General features: G+C 38.2%; 1 protein-coding gene across 11 annotated transcripts in view; it reads left to right on the plus strand.

Annotated features, from left to right (window-relative positions):
* The window catches only part of TRDN (triadin), a 304,940-nt gene that overhangs the window by 68,186 nt on the left and 219,217 nt on the right, over nucleotides 1-17,537 (plus strand). The window lies entirely within an intron of this gene.

The raw sequence follows: 17,537 nt of genomic DNA on the forward strand, positions 1-17,537 counted from the left end.
CCCTTTCTTTTTCTCTTCGTCTTCTAGGGCCCATATAATTCAAATGTTGGTGTGTTTAGTGTTGTCCAATAAGTCTCCGAGACTGTCCTCATTTCTTTTCATTCTTTTTTCTTTATTCTGCTCTGCGGTATTTATTTCTACTATTTTATATTCCAGGTCACTTATCCATTCTTCTGTCTCATTTATTCTGCTGTTGACTCCTTCTAGAGAACTTTTAATTTCATTTATTGTGTTGTTCATCATTGTTTGTTTGCTTTTTAGTTCTTCTAGGTCCTTGTTAAACTTTTCTTGTATTGTCTCCATTCTGTTTCCAAGATTTTGGATAATCTTTACTATCATTACTCTGAATTCTTTTTCAGGTTGACTGCCTATTTTCTCTTCATTTGTTTGGTCTGGTGGATTTTTACCTTGCTCCTTCATCTGCTGTGTGTTTCTCTCCTTCTTCTCATTTTGCTCAAATTACTGTGTTTGGGTTCTCCTTTTCGCAGGCTGCAGGTTCGTAATTCCCATTGTTTTTGGTGTCTTCCCCCAGTGGGTAAGGTTGGTTCAGTGGGTTGTGTAGGCTTCCTGGTACAGGGTACTGGTGCTTGGTTTCTGGTGGATCTTTTCTTTCTGGTTGGCAGGTCCATGTCTGGTGGTGAGTTTTGGGGTGTCTGTGACCTTATTATGATTTTAGGTGGCCTCTCTGCTAATTGGTGGGGCTGTGTTCCTGTCTTGCTAGTTGTTTGGCATAGGGTGTCCAGCACTGGAGCATGCTGGTCATTGAGTGAAGCTGGGTCTTAGCATTGAGACAGAGATCTCTGGTAGAGCTTTTGCTGTTTGATATTATGTGGATCTGGGAGGTCTCTGGTGGACCAATATCCTGAACTTTGCTCTCCCACCTCAGAAGCACAGGCCTGACACCCCGCTGGAGCACCAAGACCCTGTCAGCCATAAAGCTCAGAAAAGGGAGAAAAAAAGAAAGAAAAATAAATAAATAAAATAAAGTTATTAAAATAAAAAAGTTATTAAAAATAAAAAAATTCAAAAGTAATATAAGAAAAGAAAGTAAGAAGGAAGAGAGCAGGCAAACCAAAAAACAAATTCACCAATGATAACAAGCGCTATGAACTATACTGAAAAAAAAAAAGAATGAAAAAAAGAACAGAACCCTAGGGCAAATGGTAAAAGCAAAGCTACACAGACAAAATCACACAAAGAAGCATGCACATACACACTCAGAAAAAAAGGAAAAAAATATATATGTATATATTTAAAAAAAGGAAGAGAGCAACCAAATCAATAAACAAATTTACCAATGATAATAAACTCTAAATACTAAACTAAGATAAACGTAAGGCCAGAAACAAATTAGATGCAGAAAGCAAACCCCAAGTCTACAATTGCTCCCAAAGTCCACTGCCTCAATTTTGGGATGATTCGTTGTCTCTTCAGGTATTCCACAGATGCAACGTATGTCAAGTTGAGTGTGGAGATTTAATCTGCTGCTCCAGAGGCTACTGGGAGAGATTTCCCTTTCTCTTCTTTGTTCGCACAGCTCCCGGGGTTCAGCTCTGGATTTGGCCCCGCCTCTGTGTGTAGGTCACCTGAGGACATCCGTTCCCTCCCAGACAGGACAGGGTTAAAGTAGCAGCTGATTCGGGGGCTCTGGCTCACTCGGGCCGGGGGGAGGGAGGGGTATGGATTGCGGGGCGAGCCTGTGGCAGCAGAGGCCGGAATGATGTTGCACCATCCTGAGGTGCGCTGTGTCTTCTCCCAGGGAAGTTGTCCCTGGATCACGGGACCCTGGCATTGGAGGGCTGCTCAGGCTCGAGGGAGAGGAGGTGTGGATAGTGACCTGCGTTTGCACACAGGCTTCTTGGTGGCTGCAGCAGCAGCCTTAGCATTTCATTCCCAGCTCTGGTGTCTGTGCTGATAGCCGCGGCTCGCACCCATCTCGAGCTCGTTTAGGCGGTACTCTCAATCCAGTCTCCTCGTGCACCCCGAAACAGTGGTCTCTTAGGCAGTTCCAGACTTTTTCCTGGACTCTCTCCCAGCTAGCTGTGGTGCAGTATCCCCTTCAGGCCGTATTCACGCAGCCAACCCCAGTCCTCTCCCTGGGATCCGACCTCCAAAGCCCGAGTCTCAGCTCCCAGCCCCCACCCGTCCCGGTGGGTGAGCAGACAAGCCTCTCGGGCTGGTGAGTGCTAGTTGGCACCAATCCTCTGTGCAGGAATCTCTCCGCTTTGCCCTCTGCACCCCTGTTGCTGCTCTCTCCTCTGTGGCTCTGAAGCTTTCCCCCTGCCACCCGCCCCCTGTCTCCACCAGTGAAGGGCCTTCCTAGTGTGTGGAAACATTTCCTCCTTCACAGCTCCCTCCCAGAGCTGCAGGTTCTGTCCCTATTCTTTCGTATCTGTCTTTTCTTTTTTCTTTTGCCCTACCCAGGTACGTGGGGAGTTTCTTGCCTTTTGGGAGGTCTGAGGTCTTCTGCCAGCGTTCAGTAGGTGTTCTGTAGGTGTTGTTCCACATGTAGATGTATTTGTGGGGAGGAAGATGATCTCCACGTCTTACTCCTCTGCCATCTTGAAGGTCTCCCCTGTATACATTTTAATATCACTAGTAAGAGATTCATTCCTCAGTTTTCTTGAAGGATGAATTCATCCCTTTTTTGTGAAAGAATTCCAGATTTCCTAAGAAAAATTCACTGTACCATGCTTTCATTTTCTTAGTCCCTTACAGGCACCTGTATTATCAGCAGTTAACACATTGTATTGTTAATATCTGTTTACTTGTCCATCTCACTCAAAAACTTAACCTTATTCAAGGAAGAAATTCTCTTATTCATCTCTGTACATGAGTGTCTGTCACATAGCAAGTTTTCTGCTATATATTGCCTAAAGGAATGAATAATGGTGATATTTTGATTTTGAAACAATTCCTTACCTTAGGAAGAAAGAAATATTTATCATAAAATTTTTATTTCATCCAGTCAAACAGGTTTTGACCCACTTTAAAAACTAATAAGTACATTTAATAAAATTAGAATGAAAAAAATATGTTTATGAAATGATACTTGTCGGGCTTCCCTGGTGACGCAGTGGTTGAGAGTCCACCTGCCGATGCAGGGGACACGGGTTCGTGCCCTGGTCCGGGAAGATCCCACATGCCGTGGAGCGGCTGGGCCCGTGAGCCATGGCTGCTGAGCCTGAGCATCTGGAGCCTGTACTCCGCAACGGGAGAGGCCACAGCAGTGAGAGGCCCGCGTACCGCAAAAAAAAAAAAAAAAAAAGATACTTGTCATATTTTGTAATGGTCATCTATGGCTGCATAGTAAATTACCGGAAAAGTAAGAGGTTTAAAAAAATAATAAACATCTATCACTCCACACAGTTTCTGTGGCTTAGGAATTTGGGAATGGCTTATGTCGGTGGTTCTGGCTTAGGGTATATCTTGATGTTGCAGTGAAGACCTCGGTTGGGGCTGCAGACATCTGAAATTTTTTTTCTGGGGTTGCGGACCAGTTGGCAAGATGTCTCACTCATTCAGCTTTTAAGTTAATGCTGGTTTGTGCTCACATCATGGCAACTGGCATCGCCTAGACTGAGTGACTCAAGAAAGAGCAAGGCAGAAGCCACAATGCCCCTTATGACCTACACTTTTAAATCCCACACTGCCATTTCTGCAAAATCCTTTAGGTCATAACAGATCAACCCTATTCAGTGTTGGATGAGACTATACAATGGTAGGAATGCCCACAGGCAAGAATCACTGGGGGCCACTGTGATGGCTGGCTACCACATATTTTACTCTCAGAAAGTTATATTGCCAAGTTATGTATCTTAAGATAAATACTTAGATCTAAGGAAGTACCATTCAGTACTCTAATTGACAAAGAAAGATTGTAATTACAACAGGTGCAAAGAGAAAGATGGTGTGTTGGGATGGCTGGCAACCTGAAGCCATATTTCAGAAGACAAATATTCTCCAATGGATTTGAAATTTTAAAAAGTCTCAAAGCTAAAATTCTTCCAGACATATATATTAATTCTTCAAATAAGAAATTCAAATTAAAATTTGAATGATCAACTTCTAGAACCAAAAGAGTATAATAAATTCAAGGACATTATATAATTATAGCATAAAACCTGTATTAACCACTGGTTGAATGGGATACATCCACTTGTATTAAAATTCTGATTTCTTTTCTCCATTTATTAAGTTTTAACTTGCCTTTTAAATGTTTTTTTCACAGAAAAAATACCATTTGCTTCATTAAGAGTTTCAAAATGTAAATGATCCTCTTGTGTTTCTAATGCTATTTTTAATTGATACATTTCAAACATTTACCAGGGATTAATATTATTACCATGATGAGCCTTTTGTACCACATAATAGTCTTCGACATATGTGTCGTTAATGTTTAAAAAACAAGGTTGGTGGTACAAGAAAGCATACTAGAAATAGTCGCTCTGAAAGCCAGAGAGAGCACCTGTCCTTGGGCTCTGACACTTGAGAAAAGTAGGTGAATGCTTCCAAGATATTAAAAAATGTTTACATAGAAATGAAAACCTATTTTCATAAGCAAGTACTATACGGGATTGAGAAGAATGATTCTCCTCTAGCCAATCTTCACAATTCCCTATTTTCTGAATTTGATCTGGTTGATCTGTATACAATCTACTTGTGAAGCACTAATAGAATTGGCTTATTTCAAAAGACTTGGGTTCACTCATATGCTTATTTCAGAAGACTTGGGTTCACTGATATCTCTATAACCTACAAGTTAGCATGACTAAGAAATTATATTTTCTTGTCTGTAAAATGGGGATGGCACCTTGGTTTCTGGTCTGCAAAATTTGTGACTTTACTTCATCTTTTCAAATAAGACAAATTTTAGGACACAAAAATCAGATACTAGGAAAGAGATTCCACCTACCCTTCATTTCTTACTAAACATAATGTTAAAATACTATTCGAACAATGCTATGGTCTATCTGTCAGACTTTGATGAGAGTAGAGTCACTGTAAGTGATGTAAAATAGGGAATTTATTTTGTATGGCTTATGCATTCATGGGAGCTGATTAAGCAGTCTAGGTGAGGCTGTTGCAGTTTATCTAGTACAGGGTCAGAAGTCAGCAGAGTGGAAGATAGTGTAGAGGAGAAAAGATATCTTTTTCCTCTCCCTTTCTAAATTCTAGGCTGGGGCCCCTCTAACAAAAGACAAATTAACAAGAGAAAAGCGCTCATGTTTATTTAATATAAGCTTTATGGGACATAGGAGCCTTTCTTCATAAGGAAATGAAGCCCTTAAGAGGCAGTTAAACCTGAGCATTTTTATGCTAGGTTTGGTGATAAGTGGAAAGCGGTGAAAAAATGTGACACGACGAAAAAGGGTCTGAGCTAAGTGTAGCAGATTGGGGGACACAGTAAGTCCTGTTCATTCAGATTCCTCTGTGCATTTGAGGATAAGGACATTCCTTTCCTCTGGGTGTAGGGAGGGCCTCTGTCACAGGAGGTCTTTATGACCTGCTTTAGGGGAGGGTCAGAAGGTTCTTCTTGCACATGCTATTTCTTCCATTCCTTCAGCTGAAAATATTCAATATGCTAAGGTGCCACATTTTGGGGTAGCATGTCCTGAACCCCATCACTGAAAAAGGCAGATGGAAAAAGAATAGGGGAGACAAAGGACAACCTGGAACCCTCATTTGACTCTCACCACCTCAAATTACGATGACGTGGGTGAGCTGCAATATAAGCTGGTGCCCTCCACCTGCTGAAGGAGATGCTGAAGGAGGAGGGCCAGTCAGTGGGAACTGGAAGAGATGCAGCCTGCTGCTGTCACACGTCAAGACCAGCCAGCATACCTGCCATAATGTGCATGAGAGGTGACAGCACCTGCCCTATATCAACCTTCAGAGAGTAAACAATGGCTATTACTTCTATTTTGCCTTCCAAAGCTTGTGCAAATTTCTCTTGTACCCAACTGTTACCTGGAGCATTCATGTAAGGGAATTCTGCGAAATGTAATTCAAATTTAGTGACTTGACAGCACACAAAACCACCCCATAGGATGACTATATAATTTATCATCCAAAACAGGACACTTGTGAGTGTGAAATGGAAAGCTATGAATATTTACCTCAGGACAGTAGGCAAAAACCAAGGTGTCTGATCACCTGGATATTATGTCTTCCGAAACCCCAAGTTGGGGTGGAGGGGCAGAGTAATGTTCATTCCTTAATAACTGAGCCTAGGGGGTCACAAAGGCTGCTAGAGGCATCGCCCCCAAGCTTCTGTAGACTCAGCCAGGAAGTCCTTCCAGAAAACGGTGGGGTGCCGTGATAATTTAATGATTCTTTCAGGGTCAGAATTCGTGATCTTTTGTTGACATTCCTTACAGACTTCTTTGCCTTATTTACAAAGAGACAACTTTCTCTCTAAACAATAAATGCGAGCAAGTAGGATTTCTAAAGAAATGACTACAAACTTAGTTATTGGTGCATGTTAATGATTTTCCTCTAGGTCAGAATGTACGTGAATAAATTGTAGTAATTCGTGGCTTTTCTTACCTAAAAACAAGGGTCATAATTTATTAGCATCTTCATCCATAAGAAGGGAAGATCATTATATGGCTGTACCAGGGGGTCTCAAAGCACGTTTAGTAATTCTTGCAGGCATTCGCAAAATATACTTATTTCAAAACAATTTTGAAAGAATTAGATAAGATAATCTATGTAAAACATACCTGCCTGGCACATAGGAGGCACTCATTAAATGCAACTTGAATTTGAGTCTTATTACCAGGAAGTAAGATCAGTAATCTGAGAAGAGAGCAGCAAGAATATGATGGTAGGAAGCATCAATTTCTTATGAAAGTCTTGCAGACATCTCCTGATGTGCCTTTTAAATAGACTTTCTAATGAGGTGTGCCATTTATCTACTGCTCTTAAAAATTAATTTCCCTGATATTTTTTTTCCCCTGGCACTTAGCCCAGTGAAACAGGTGTACTGTTTGTCAGGCTATGAGTTTAGAGGAGCAAAGTGATTCAGGGAAGACCCAAAGTCAATCAGAATGTTTAAATTTAACATTTAATGTTATATATATATATGTATATGTGTCTGTGTGTGTGTGTGTATATAGAAATGCCTGTGTGACTGCATATGTGTGAATATGTTATTACATTTTAGGAGACTTGGAAAACTGGGACACTAAATGCAACATTTTAGACTTTATCAGTTCTCATGTGTACTGAGTTTTCAAGAATAGCTGATATTTTTGTGCTTCTTATTCTGATTCAAGTCTTATCTCAAATCCTACATTTTCTGTTCAATGTCCCAGGCCTGTTTGGTCTTCTTGGTCACTACATCTATAAGGATGCATTTCATTACCTAATTCCAATCTGCTTATAAACACCTCAAGGAAAGAGAAGTTTTTATAGTCCAATGGTTCCCAGATCCTAATCAGAGTTTGTTGATTCTTCATGAAATGAAGAAAAAGATAAAGAAAAATATATCCACTTTAAAGATGTGTCCTTAATTCTATTGTTCCTACGTTTTTTGGTCTTAAAATTCTCTTTTGAAATGATGATAATGACAGATATTTCTCCTGTTACAGTTTTTAAATGACATTTTCTTACAAAATAAAAAGTTGGTAATTCGACGTTGGGCTCCAGGTTTTTGCTGGTGGCAGATTTCAAGGTCAAGAAATCCAACTTTGATACCAATGCTCTATACCACTCATTTGAACCTTAGCAAAGGAGACTTTATATTTATACATGTATCTAGATGGATACAAATATAAATCATACCGTACGTTAATACCCCACTTTTTGATGGTCCAGCTATTAAACATCTTTTAGTGCTGTGTTTGGATTCACTTCCTTAGAGAAACCTTTCCTGAACTTTCAGTGTAAATCAAGTCACTCTATCCTAATTCTCCATCATTTACTCTTTACACACAGCACTTATTACAAGTTACATACATTTGATTGTGTGTGGTTACTTATTTAATATCTTTCTTCTCTACTGATCTGTTAGGTTTGCAAAGAAAATGACTATTTTATTTGCTTGATTTTTCTAGTGCTTAGAAGTGTTTAGCACTGTGAGCTCAATAAACATTTGAATGAATGTTGAGATGAAAGAATGAATAAATAAGTAAATAAATAAAGGAAAATGTGGTAGTGTTTTTTACACTCTGAATGCTAAGTAATGAGCAGTCATTCTTTATAGTTTATGATGATTTTGATAGTGTTAAGATTTACTTTTTAAACCTCTATTTCTCTGATTGAAACTTAAGCATCTCAAAGGTAGGATTGTCTCATTTATCTTAATATTCCTGTTAACCTGCTTATTGCCTGGCACACATTGTTTAGTAAAATTTGTATGAGCTTAACAGGAGTTATCTGCTAAGCATATATAGCAAGCAAACAAGCAAAACTACACACCAGTAATAATAAAAGAACACGTGGACTTCAAGACCCAAGTGAATTAGTTGAATGCAGGCTCTGGGGGCTAAAGTACTGGGTTGAAGTCCTGACTCCAATTAGTAGCTGTGTAACCTTGGGAACATGACTTCCCTGTGCCTCAGTTTCATTCTCTGTAGGCAATAAGAGTATCTGCTTCATATGGCTCTGTGAGCATTGAATGAGTTAATATATACAAAACATTTGGAATTTTGAATGGCACATAGTAATTGTTAGATAAATTGTAGTTAGTATTATTTTAATTTATTCTTCATGACTTTAAGCTTATTCAATGTTTCAGAAAGATGAATAGGCATATTTCAAAAAGATGAATTGACTACATGATTTCCAATTTTAAATATCATTTGAATATACATAGATTCTACCAATTACACAATAGTAATCCAATGATTAAAGTATTCTATTTTATTTTCACATTGAGGGAATGTTCTAGCCATTCTGAAATGGCTTATTATTTTTATATGATATAGTAAGAAAATAATTCATGGCCCTACATGCTCCATTTTAACGTGGTTAAAAAAACTTTAAAATTATTTCTTTGAGGACTTCCCTGGTGGCACAGGGGTTAAGAATCCGCCTGCCAATGCAGGGTACAAGGGTTCGACCCCTGGTCCAGGAAGATCCCATATGCCCTGGAGCAACTAAGCCCATGCGCCACAACTACTGAGCCCACGTGCCACAACTACTGAAGCCTGTGCCTGGAGCCCATGCTCTGCAACAAGAGAAACCACTGCAATGAGAAGCCCTTGCACTACAATGAAGATTAGCCCCTGCTCTCCGCAACTAGAGAAAGCGCGCGCGCAGCAACGAAGACCCAACACAGCCAAAAATAAAAAATAAATAAATTTATTTTTAAAAAATTATTTTTTGGCTAACACTGAGCAATAGAATAGCTAAAGAGCATATATAATATAGTCAAGAGTTTCCAAAATCAATCCTTGACTTGATGAAATACATGTTTATTCAGTACGTAGTCAGGATATGCTAACTGCTGTATGAATCCCAAATCTAATATCTTTCTTTTTCACTGGTCTGCTAAATTGATAACATAATGATCCAAGTAAGTCATCTAACTGGAGTACTATGATATTTTGACTGTTCTTGTGCTACCAGGAAATTAATCCTATTAGCTTGGAAACAAATCTATAGAAATCTATAAATCTACAGAAAACTTGCTTTCTCGTTCCTTGTTAATACATGTAACACTGGGATTGTATTTATACTTAAGATATACATTTTTAAGAGGAGGAAGGAAAGTTAATTTTTCAATTAATATAATCACATCCACACCATGATTATTAATAAAATTATAGTAAGACTCTTCCATTTTTATACAGATGCTTGACATGAATAAAAGAAGCCAAAAGTTGTTTGTGATCTTTGTTTCAGAATGTAAAATGCCCTTTATTTGACATGGGTCTAACTCCAGCTAGCTGGAAATATTCCAGGCTTAAACACCTGCAACACAGTTTTGCCAGCAAAAAATTGGTTGATTGGGGTCATATTGAGAAAGAGAGGTGAAATGTACATTTATTTGCATTAATGCTTCTTATTGCCTCAAAAAGTAGCAGTTGAGGAACAGCAAAGGACAACTTAGAAACATATTTTGAAACTTTTAAATATTGAAATAGTCACACAATTAAAACTAAAGATGCTTGTGTTTAATTTCATTAGGGTTCCACACAAGTGCACATTTCTAAAATACTGAAGTTAGTTAATAGTAAAGATGAGTATGGGAAAATTTCAATTGAGAAAATGTTAAAAATCAGAAGGAAAATGCTCATGCCTCAGATGTTGAATGGCAAGGATTGGAGCTACACTATGACTATTCAAATGTAGATTAGAAAACTGACAGTCATTTCCTTGTGCAGTCAATAAAACAATTAGCTCACCAAAACTGCTTTTAAATCAGGATCCTAGTTTTTCTTTTCTTTAAATTCATCTAAATATCTAACATCTGCAAGGATTTTATTTTTTTCAAAATTGTAATTCAAATGGGTTTTATCTTACAGAATCTGATGCATTTTATTTTATTTTTTGTATGATTCTCACTAAAGGATGGAGAAGCCTGATCATTGCAATCTAATATGGGCAGTATCTGGAGATCAGAGGTAGGAGAGAGAGGGGAAGAAGATAAGAGAGATGGAGAGAGAAAGGGAGAGAAAGAGAAAATGACAATGTTTTGGGAATCTGTGTTTATCTGGGATATTAAAAGATAAACTGAGGCATATCCAGAATTTTAAGAATATAAGCAAAAATTGATTTGTATCAGGCAGCACCAAACCCAAAATGCTTATGGAGCACTCTGCTGACAGGAGTTCAGGAAAAACTTTTACAGAGAAGAGGCGGAAGCAAAGCAAGGAAATCATTTGATTGGCTACAGCTTAAGTGTTTGCCTTATTTGGGAAAGGCTAGCTGGCTCTTTGTGACTTGTTGTCCTAGGTTTGATTTCTTAACCTTGAGACGCTTAAAGGCTTAGGTTTTGTTTGCTGTCAAAGGCTGCTAAGGTATTAGAGCCACCTCAGTCTAATGGCCTCCTTGTTTAATTAATTTAAGAGAAGTACAAGTTATTGCTTCAGGAAGATCTTGTTTTATAAAAGGGCTTATCACTCTTAAAGAAATATGTGGGGGCTTCCCTGGTGGCGCAGTGGTTGAGAGTCCGCCTGCCGATGCAGGGAACACGGGTTCGTGCCCCGGTCCGGGAAGATCCCACATGCCGCGGAGCGGCTGGACCCGTGAGCCATAGCCGCTGAGCCTGCGCGTTCGGAGCCTGTGCTCCGCAACGGGAGAGGCCACAACAGTGAGAGGCCCGCGTACCGAAAAAAAAAAAAAGGAATATGTGTGTCTGGGTGTGTATGAGAGGAAAGGGCCTCATGAAGGTATGCTTTCAATGTGGCTCCTTCCTGTATCTTCACAATCTCCCCTCTATTCCCTCCTTCCTTTCTACATGTTTATGTGTTTTCTAACTTGGAAAAACCAGCAAATTTCCCTCACCTCCCTATATCTCTATTTAGCTACAAACCTTTTTGTTTCTATCCCTCTAGCCAAGCCCCTCAAAGAGACAATCTGACGCTATTCTATCACTCTGCTGAAGTGTCTCAAATACACACTTGACTTCTTAATGAAGAAAATCGAACAAATGAACAAAAGAACAACTTGCATGCTTAACATCTTCGTCTTGGTTAAACTTTTCAGCACTAGAACTGTTGACCAGCACTTACTTATTAAAACCGTGTCCTCTTATGACTTTTATAACTCTTCTTTGACACCATGAGCTTCTTGCCCCTCTTAGACAATATCACCTTGTTCCATTGCTTTAGCTGCGATGACTTTGTGTTGCCCATACAAGTGATGAGTAAGCTGCCATCATACTTAGCCTGCTTATCTTTAATATCTGTCTCTTAATCTAATAACAGGATCAACCCTTCTCTAAAATGGCCAGATAGTCAGAAGCAGAGGCCAGAAACAGTGACATGGTTCAAAACAATTAAAGCATGCAAGATAAGTTTTAGGAAAATGCATTTTTCCCACCATGGGAGTCAGTAAGCTATTGTATTTTGAAAAAAAATCAGCTCATCAGCATTTTTATTTTCCCCTTAATTGACCTACTTACCCAGAAGTTTGCTTATAACTGACTTTCACACATAATGACTTCCCAGTCCATATCTTTAACCCTAATCTCTCTCCATTTTTCTAATTGCGTTGACATTCATTTGGAACATCAAACTCAAAATTCCTAACTGAGCTGGTTATATTGGGTTGGCCAAAAAGTTCGTTCGGGTTTTTCCATACAATGGTACAAAAACCCGAACGATCTTTTTGGCCAGCCCAATATTTCTTTCCAGGTCAGCCTCCTAGATTACAAATCCAGTTTCTTAAGTCAGAAAAGTGGGACTTACTTTCCTCTTTCCCCACTACCCATGAACTTTCCTCTTTCCTCTTTCCCCACTACCCATACTTTCTTTCTTTCCCCACTACTTTCCTCTTTCCCCACTACCCATGAACGTTCAGCGATCAAAAAGAACTCATTCTACTTTCCAAACATCTGTTGATTCTGTTCTATACTCTGTACCTTGTCTCTAGAACTCTTGCCTTGGTTTCCCCAAAATTGTTACACTAGCCATATATTTACTCTTTGCCTCTAATCTTGCCTCTTCCTCTTTTCTCATTCTGTGGCAAATCTCATTTTATTATTCCCCTATTTAAAATTTTAGATGTCTTCCTTTAAATATAAATATGTATATGAAATAAATATATGAAATAATGAAAGTATAAGCCAAAATTAACAAAATTAGGTAGCCGTCAAAAGAAGAGGACAGTATAGCAAGGGATTAGGATGGCAACAAAACTTTTAATATGTGCTCTTAAATGGTTTTGACTTAGGGAACTTGTAAATGTCATTTTATAATTTAAAAAATTTTAAATAATTAAAATTAATCACTAAAATTTGAAAACGCACTGAAGCAAATGAACCTAAATCTATATCAAGTTATTTGCATAACCAGAGAAAATAATTACTTTAAATAACTTTAAAACATACAATTCTGACTCTCTGTCCTTAGTATGATATAGTTCAATGAGGAAAAGAAATGAAAAGAGATCTAAAACTCTATTCACTGTTTTTATTGTTATTAGTAGTATTGCTGTCATTTTATTTGAAATTGTTATTGGTATACTGTAGGAAAAAATGAAGTAATTAATTAAGTTGATATCATTAAGAAATCAGATTTTCAACAGAAGAGAAGAAATGTGAGTTTAATAGCAAAAATGGTGTGTGAAAATTCCAGATTTTACCTGGAAATGTCAGTGTAAACACATGACTGAAATTTCATATTTCTTGGCCAAATCCAACTCAATGAGCACCCCTGCTGACCAAATTTTGGTCTCAAAATACCATTTCCCAATAAAAGGAGCTGTGATTCCTTCAAGAAGTGGCTGATTCCATACTTGGCAAAAGAAAGATACAAAACTTACTTTGGACATTTTTTTTGTGCCTCAAACAAGAAACTATCAAACAAATTATGGAACAGACATGCATGTTGAAGTATTTATGGATCTGGGATTAAGAATTTAGGTATCTAGAATTTGCTTTAAAATATTTACTAAACTAGAAAAAAGAAAAGATAAATGTGGGAGAGAAGAAATATAAATAAAACTGGTAAAATGGTAACTATTGAAGCTAGGTGTCGTGGATTTGTATTGTGTCATTTTGGCTAGGATAAAACCATGTTTTCTAGAATTCCCTCCCCTGCATGGTTGTGGGTTTGTGTGAGCCAGAAGGATCATTGTGTGAGAGATTTGAGAGGCAGAGGCAAGCATGACCAGGGAGGTCATTGCAGGGGACCAGGGGCAGTTGCACACGCCTGTTGTCACTGATCCCTTGACTCACCTTGTTGGCATGGGACAGCAGCTGCTCCTGCAGCGACCCCAGCACCTCCCAGAGCTTCCTTTGTCTTCTTCACTCCTGGCCTAGGTACATATTTAACTCCATGAGAAGGGTTTGGAGGTCTTAGGACTGATGCAGTTTCCAGTGTGTTCTCTCAACCCTCACAGGCTCCAGATTCCACTGCTTCCTTTACTTTTCGCCCATTTTTTCTTCCTGAGTACCTCTTATTTTGTCCTCAGGCCCCAACACCACAGACATAAGTAAAAATCTTTCATAGTGTGATGAATATTACAAGTACCATGGGAATTTTATGAATCCAGCTTTTTATTTTGCCATATTCTGAGGAGTGTTCACTGAGGATAAGGATAAAAGGTTACAGGGAATTTCAACCTCTGTATATGGTCTATGTTAAAAATCTAGTGGAAGGAAAATCTATGCAGAGACGCTTGATTTTGAAGTTAACTCATTTATGTAATTCAGGGCAGGTGATTACATACAACTATTTTTTAGGTTTTTATACTTTTAAAATATAATATCTGTTATTGAGTATGGCAATATCCTGGTACTCACTCATTTATAAAAGAAGGCATTTAAACATAGCAAAATGAGGACTTCCCAGGTGGCGCAGTGGTTGAGAGTCCGCCTGCCGATGCAGGGGACACGGGTTCGTGCCCTGGTCCGGGAAGATCCCACATGCTGCAGAGCGGCTGGGCCCGTGAGCCATGGCTGCTGAGCCTGCGCATCCGGAGCCTGTGCTCTGCAACGGGAGAGACCACACAGTGAGAGGCCCACGTACCGCAAAAAAAACCCAAAACAACTAATGCAAAAATCTGGGATGAACAAAATATCAAAATTTTAAATAAAGACAGAAGCATTGTTACTGATTTTTCCTTTTGTCTCTGGCTTCAGTATGGCATGGTTCAGCGCTAGGTAGGAGAGCTGCACTTGACTCAAGTTCTTTCATTTTTAGCCTTTGCCTTCCTCAGTGAGTCAGTCCTCATGGTTATAAGCTGCTATAGCAGTTCCAGGCTTTATATTCTCATGCAGCAAAGTCCTTGTTCTCCCTTTTAAAAGCAAGAAAAGCCCTCCCAGAATCTCTCATCCAACATCTTACTACAGAACCAATTGCAAATTCATGGTTTTGTTTGTTTGTTTGCTTTTTGATTGCAGTATTGCATAGTAGTTGAGTCATACCCTGGATGGTGCAAAATCTGGCTCCGTTACTTACTAGCTATGCAGCCTTAGGTATTTTATTTAACTTCCCTCTGTCTCAGTTTTCTTATATTTAAAATAGAGATGTCTACCTCATTGGGTTTTTGAAAGGAAAAAGTGAGTTAGTATACATAAAGTTCTTAGAATCGTACCTGGCAGGTAATATACACCCTAAAAGTGTTAGCTACTACCATTTTTATGATGATCCTTGTTTTAATGTATGTAATTTAACTCATGGAAACATGAAAGGTAGAGAAGTATGATTAAAAAAGAAAACATCTATAAAGGGTTTAGTTGCATTGTATAATATTATCCCCACTGTTATAATTTGGATGTGATGTCTTAGAGAAGGAATAAGAATTAACTTGAGGACTACTATCTTTTTAAAGATATATCTATATCCATATCTATATATGTTTTTAAAGTTGTTTTCCATGTGCCTGAAAATCAGAAGCTGGTCTCAAGGTAGCAAAATATTTTTTTCATGAAAATAACCTGGTTTGACTATCTTAGAACCAGGCAATATACCATGTCTGCAAAGTGTATATATAGTGCATTTAAGCATAAGGATAATTAAACTGATATCTATTTTGTTGGATTTTATTGTTAAGTTCCTCAGTGAACACTTAGAAAGAAGAGGAATGGGGAAATGGTCTCAATCTATTCAGATCATAAAAATCCCATTTGCAATATTCTTCCATTAGATATAAAATATACTAGTGCTAAAAATGCCTTTAATGGTACCAGTCCAGTCCAGTTCCTTACATATAATTCTTCTAAAATTCTCAAATGCAATTATAAAATTCCACTTCATTTCCTTTCTCTAAGGTTTAATCTCACCTTTCAGACTACCGTATCTTGCTCACATGACACTCTCCAGAATGCAGTGAAATAAGGTCCAAAGAGTAAAGTTATGTTGTCACTGAATCATGGAGGTAGGTTTCCCTGAGACCAGTTGTAACTTGGCATCCTTGTGATGGGTCGTGAATCCTCTGAAATTAAAAATTTCCCCAGAAATCTTATCTCTAATATTATTTGTCCCTCTCTATGGCATCTTACCCATCAACATAAAAATGGAACGTTCTTCTCACTTGAACAACATAAGCAATGGAAACCCCACTATGATTCTAGTCCTTCAACTATTGCCCAATCTCTGTCATTTTACAGTAAAATATACTTACTACCTCTAAATTCTTCCCATTTAGTCTTGAATGTATTTCACTGAAATTGCCCTTTGAAGGTCACCAGTGACATCCTCATCATTAAATCTAAAGCTCTGTTCTCAGTCTTCATCTTTCTTGACCTATCAGCAACATTTGCCAACTGCTCACTTTATCCTCACAGAAACAATTTCTTGACTTGATATCTAGTACATTATACTGTCTTTTTTTCTGCCTCTCAATTAATCTCCCTCTGTGTCTCTTTGTCTCTGTCTGTCTCTCTTCTCTCCTCAGAAGCCATTGCTGGTTCTTCCTCATCTCTCTGACTTATCTCACTGTCTTGTAAATGTTGGTGTGTTCCTAGGTCCACTCCCTTAGTGATCACATTCAGTGTCATAGCTTTGAATGCTTTCTATTCTTTATTGAATTTCCAAGTTTCCGTCTTCAGCTAGAACTTCATTTTTGTAGAACATATTGAGCTATACAAATGTCTACATCTCCACATAGAGTTCCAATAGACAACTCAAGTTTAACAAGTTTAAAACTCAGCTACTTAAATATTCTGGGCAACAAACCCTGTTTCTCTCCAGTCCTCCCCATTTCAGTAAATGGTATTTTCATCCTTCCAGTTTCTCAAACCAAAAACCTTGAAGTTATTCCACACCCCTCTCTTTCTCTCACATCCAACAGCCATACTGTCAGTCTATACATTAATTCTATCTTTTAGATACACTCAGAATCTGATCACACCTCACCACACAAACTGGTACCACCCATATAGAAATCACCATCTTCTTTCCCTTGGATTATGGATTATTTCATTTGGCTTCTTACTGATCTCCCTGTTTCCAACCAGGCATTCTTTCAATCTTCAACATGGCAAATGTTACATAAATCACATCACTTTTTCCTCTGCTCAGACCTTCCAATGACTTCCTATCTCAATCAGAGTAAAAACCTAATTTTGGCATACTTAACCCTTAGAAAGTATAATATGTTGATATAATTCTAGTCCCTTAAGATATCAAAGGGAGAAGAATCCCTGAAAAGCTTAGTTTTTAAAATTAAGGAAAACATAAATCTAAAAATTTAATTACAGATTGATGAAAAATCAGGTGCAACTTAAACCATATTTCTAGATATATCACCTCTTCAATCAGATCTTAAAGGCTACCCTTAACCCTTCAGAGCAACTTTCATGTAACTAGAATGAGAATAACAACATATTGGAAATCCCTAATGTGTCTGTTTTCTTGCTTGCATTTTTATTATTTAATCTTTTATTTCACAAACAGTTTATATCTCCTAGGATATAA

This window comes from Lagenorhynchus albirostris, chromosome 12 (genome assembly GCF_949774975.1).
Source record: "Lagenorhynchus albirostris chromosome 12, mLagAlb1.1, whole genome shotgun sequence".
In the NCBI taxonomy this organism is placed as follows: Eukaryota; Metazoa; Chordata; class Mammalia; order Artiodactyla; family Delphinidae; genus Lagenorhynchus; species Lagenorhynchus albirostris.